Consider the following 5,508-nt stretch of genomic DNA (forward strand, 5'->3'; position numbering starts at 1 on the left):
TACGCAGAGAGGCTTGGGTCGTGGTGGAAACTGTCTGCCACCTGACTTAACTTGTTTTCTTTGTTGCTCAGAAACCTCCCCACTTTAGGTCCCTGCCCTGCCTTACCCACGATGGCACATTTCATTTAGAGCCCTGGAGGCTGAGAGCGAGAGTCAGGGACCAGTCTGCAGTCCAGCCATCTTGGCCTCCGTTCACTTCCCTATCTGGACCGGTTCTCAGGCCCCCGCAATGCCTCAGCTGTCCCCATCCCTGGCTCATGCCAGCTGCTACCACCCCCTCAGCTTTTGGGTGTCCGATTCTCTGGGGATTGGATGCGGAGGAAGATGAGACATCCCGCTGCCCCTGCCCTGTTTCTCCAGAATAATTCCCCACACCATTTCTTTGGCAAGCTCGCTGTTAACTTATTGTTGGGGAAAGAGGCCAACAGTCCTCACAGTGAGCCCTTCTGGCCTGGCCTGAACTGAAATACAGATTGACCTTTGTACTCCTCTCTGTCATGGCTATGGCCCTCTACCATGTTTCCCTCAGCAGGAGGCTGAGGCAGGAGGATCTAGAGTTTGTAGCCAGCCTAGGATACATATGTATCACTGTAGCTGGGTGTGGTGAGAGATATATGTAGTCCCCTTCCATATTTGGGCACCTACAAGACAGTCAGGAAAATCACTGAAGTTTGAGGCCACTGAAGGGTATATTGCCAGAGTGTCTCAAAACAAGCAACACCAGGAAAAGTCAGTCTTCACACGGTTGATGGCAGCCCAAACTGAAGGACAGAGAGAGGATCCGGTAGTCTCTACTTCCCCAACAGCCTTCAGGAATAGAGAAGCAGTTTTCCATCTGAGAGTCATTGCACTTCTGGGGCTCTTACGCTCCGAAGCCTGTCAGTAGCATAACCTGGAGCCCTTGTCAAAACAAGCTGCTGCACCCTGCTTGTTCCACAGATCTGGGATAGGAACAGAATTTCTGGCAAATTCTTCACTGTGCAGAATGCAGTTAGAGGCAACTTGAGTTTACATTCTTTCGGGGGCTGTTTAGCAGGTGCCTGAGCCAGCAGAGCCTAGGGCTTCTTTGATCAAGAGGATGAGTAGTCAAAGACCCTGGTGTAGGAAGCTGAGTCCAACCTGGAGAAAGAACTGTGGTTTACACAGTATCCCTGGGAAGGGGGTGTTTGAGATGTGCTGGAAGATGTCATCACCCAGCTGTGGATTCCAACAAGCCAGCTGCAAGAAAGAGCCAGCATAGACCCACCCTGCTCTAGCCACTAACTCCAGCCCTCACAATTTGATTATGTCTGGTATATGATCATATACCCAGCTAAAATGTCCACTTGGTCAGGTCTGCTGACACAGGAAAGTAAGTCCATTTACTCACAAGACTGGGATGGGAAGTCTGAAGGTTCAAGGCCTGCCTCTATTGTAGATTAAGCACAAGGTCAATCTGTATAATTTAACAAGGTTCAAAATGTGAAAGTAAAAATAGTTCTAGGTGTGTGTGTAACTCTTGCTTGGATTTGAAAGGCCTTAAGTTCATTCCCTGATGAAAAAGAAGTCATGGTGGTTGGCCAGGGCTGGGGAGGAAATTCAGTTGTTGGACACTTGCCTAGTACGCACAGGATTCTAGGTAAGTGTTTCTCAACCTATCGGTAGTGACCCCTTCAACAAACCTATCTCGAAAAACATTTATGTTACAATTTGTAACAGTAGAAAAATTGTGGTTACAAAGTAGCAATGGAAATAATATTATGGTTGAGGGTCACCATACAATGAGGAACTGTATTAAAGGGTCACAGCATCAGAAAGGGCGAGGACCACTGTTCTAGGTTCTGTTCTCAGTACTCAGAAATTTCAGCCAAATACATTCTAGGGCTGAGTTCAAGCCAAGAAAAACTAAGTGGAGGTCACAGGATGTAAGCTTCAGAAGTATGTTAGTTGTCCATTTAATAATTTTATTTTCTAAGAATATCAAATATGAGCATTGCATTTATAATACTTGCACCCCTCCCTCACCCACCTCCAACTCTCCCTCTGCCTCCCAAACTCATGATCTCTTTACATATAATTATCATCATTACATATATGCACACATGTGCATCTACTGAGTGCATCCTTTACTGTCCATATGTACACGTGTCCTGGGCTGACCACTTGCTATTGGACAGCCTCTGAGGGAACCCCTCTTTGGAAGAGACTGGTTCTCTCATGGGTCACCTGTACCTCTTCATCTAGGGGATCCAGGAGAGGATCCCTCTCCACCTTGTCATACCAGCTGGTGTTATTATGCTGGCCTTGTTTGGCAACCATATTGTTGAAAGTCCATGGGTGCCACTTGCCTGTCACATGTAAAAGACTTTATCTCACTGAAGATTTAAATCCTGGTCTTTTGGCTCGTACAATCTTTCCACTCCCCGCTTTTGTGATTTTCCCTGAGCCTCAGGTGTAGGGGTTACATTGGAGATGTATCAGTTGGGTTTGGGCACATGTACCCCAGAAAAACTTTTTGTGAAAACCCTTCACCTCTCCCTGCCCAGAAAGCAGTCGGGATGGTGTGAAAATGAAGCTCTGTGACACAGAAGTGCCAGGCAAAGGAGAAGAACCACATGGTAGGCAGGGCTGAGCAAGAAGATGGCAGTGTCCTGGGCAAGCAGGCCTGGACTTCCCATCACTACTAAGTATGGCGAGGGTTGGAAGGGCATGAGGTGGACTCACAACAAGCTGTGTGACTCAGGAGCGGTTGCCCGTCTTCTCTTTCCCATCTGTGGGGATGAACCAGGCCTGGGGCAGGTTTCCTCATTCCCTCGTGTGGCTCACTCGCAATGCTGGGAGTGTGGGGTTCAGAGACAAGGCAGAACAACAGGGCAAATAGACAGGGGTGGGGACAACCAGGGACTTATCTGACTAGTGATTAAACAAAAAAAGATCCCGAATCACAAAATTCAAAGAGTCTGCAAATAGTTCAGTTGTTGCAAGCCCTTTAACCTGGCAGGGAAGTGTTTCTCAATATTCTCCTGACCTTGACCTTGACCCAGGGCTTCCTAGTTGTCTGAGACGAGCCCAAAGCTCTGCTTCTGTCCCTGCACCCGTCTAGCTATCTGTTGGAGTGTTGGAATGCTTTTCTGACCAAGAAGGGTGGGGCCTGGTGCTATGCTGGAGAGAACCCTCTACATTGGGAGCCCCCAGACCACGAGTCTGCCAATGCCAGTGATGTGTGCCCTGGCTTAGGCTGGGTTCTGTGGGGCAGAGCCCTCCTCCCTAGAAATAGAAAGCTCAAGGGAAGAAGAAAAAAGAGAGACTGTGAGCAAACTTCTAGCGTGGGAACTGGAGGGACACGGCCCCAAATATTCCACCTTCCAGCCTGACCTGGTGACCCTTGCAGGCCACAGTTCTGTGGTGCTGAAGAAGGCTCTCTGGTCCCAGGAAGGAGGAGAAATGGAAAGTACTTGGCAAATGCCTTTATGGGCTTGTCACCCTCTAACTGGTGGCTCAGAAAGATGCTTCTGTGACCAGCCTGGTGTCTATCAGCCCAGGACTCTTTACTCTCTTTGGCGGTTTGAATAGGAATGGCCCCCATAGACTCATGTGTTTGAATGCTTGACCCATAGGGAGTGGCACTAACAGGAGGTGTGGCCTTGTTGGAGGGAGTGTGTCACTGTGGGGACAGGCTCTGAGGTTTCCTGTGCTCAAGCTATGTTCAGTGTAGCACACAATCTCCTTCTGCTGCCGACCAATCAAGACGTAGAACTCTCAGCTCCTTCTCCAGCACCATGTCTGCCTGAGTGTCGCCGTGCTTCCTGCCATGACAATGAACTAAACCTCTGAACTGTAAGCCAGCCCTAATTAAATATTTTCTTTTCTAAGAACTGCCATGGTCATGGTGTCCCTTCACAGCAATGGACTCAATCTGCAGGGGTGACCAAAGAGCCTTATGCAGTGGGGTCACTGTAAGATTTCATTGTAAGATTTCCCCATTAAGGCCGTGGAACTCTGGACTGGAAGGATGGCTCAGCACCTCAGCCGTCAAGAGCACCTGCTGCTCTTGCAAAGAATAAGAACTCAGTTCCCACTGCTCACTGAGTGTCTCATGATTGCCCGTTAACTCCAGATCTCGAGGAGTCCAGAGACTCTACACTCATGTACACACACACACACACACACACACACACACACACAAATAAATGAATTAAATAAATAAATACATAAATAAATGGCAAGCCTGCTAAAGTATGCTTTAAACAGCTTAAAACAGCAGCTGGGTTAGTGGCCATGATAGTAGTCTACCGTTCACTATATAATTTTAGGAAGAGTAAAATTCTAAAAACATCTAAATGCATCCTTGGTACTTCCCTTTGCCACGGGACGGTCTGCAGCCATTATGTAAAGGGTAGGGCTGCCTTCCCTGAGGTGGGAAGATCCCTGAGACATATTGTTGAGTAAAAAGAGCAGGTTATGAAACAGTGATTCCATTACCATAAGTCCCCACACTCACACACAATGCCGTCTGGAAGTCTGCTCACCAAACTGTTAACAGCGACACTCTCTAGTTTCTGGGATTTAAGGGAAACTTTCTTTAAACTTTATTTTTAGTCTTTTGAAACTCTTAAGTTTTGAATTGCAAAACATTTAAAGTAAAATTGCTGCGGATGTAGCCCAGTGTACAGTGCCGGCTTCGTATGAGCCAGGCCCTGGGTTCCAGCTTGAGCACAGCGGTGATGAATGAATGAGTGATTCTTTCACTTTGGAATGGACAAATAAGCTATAACAGAAATGACAATAAAGCCTTCCACCGTCACAAGCACAGGGACCTCGTCTCTGCTGAAGGCGCCTAGACCTGGAGCCACTCAGCCCAGGTGTGTGAGCAGCTGTCCCACTGGACGCCTTCCCTTGGAGAAGTCACTACTTTTTAGAGCTGTGGTTCTCAATCCCTTTGGGGTCAACCAACCCTCTTACAGGGGCTCATACCAGATTGGCTGCATGTCAGATATTTACATTACAATCCATAGCAGTAGCAAAATTACAGTTATAAAGTAGCAACGAAAATAATTTTGCGGTTGGTGGTCATCACCTGAGGAACTGTTAGGAAGGTTGAGAATCAGTGCTGTAGTCGCCACTTCCTCCCTAAGCATCTGCCACACCGGCTAGTTGAAAGGAATCTTCTGGAGGGGGGGAGGGGCCTTGTTGCAGTAATATTTTAAAAGGGAGGCACCCTATCTGTCTTGTGTTACAGAGCCGCCATGTTCCCGACTAGGCTAGGCCTGAGGTCACAGGCAGTGGCTGAGGCTCAGGCCACTGGCTCAGGCAGGCCAGAACCCACGAGATGCCAGTGTGAGAGATGGCTCTGCCAATCTTCCACGCTGTCTCCACAAGGCTGGGCTGAGCCCAGACCATCGCGCCATCCACACAGTACCCGGTAGAAATGAGACTCTAATGTTTAAATGTTATCCAGTAGCTTTCTATATTTGGTCATGCTCAATAACAAGATGCCCACACAATTAGAGGTGTAACCCAATACCCAAG

The sequence above is a fragment of the Arvicanthis niloticus genome, chromosome 12, assembly GCF_011762505.2.
Source record: "Arvicanthis niloticus isolate mArvNil1 chromosome 12, mArvNil1.pat.X, whole genome shotgun sequence".
Lineage (NCBI taxonomy): Eukaryota > Metazoa > Chordata > Mammalia > Rodentia > Muridae > Arvicanthis > Arvicanthis niloticus.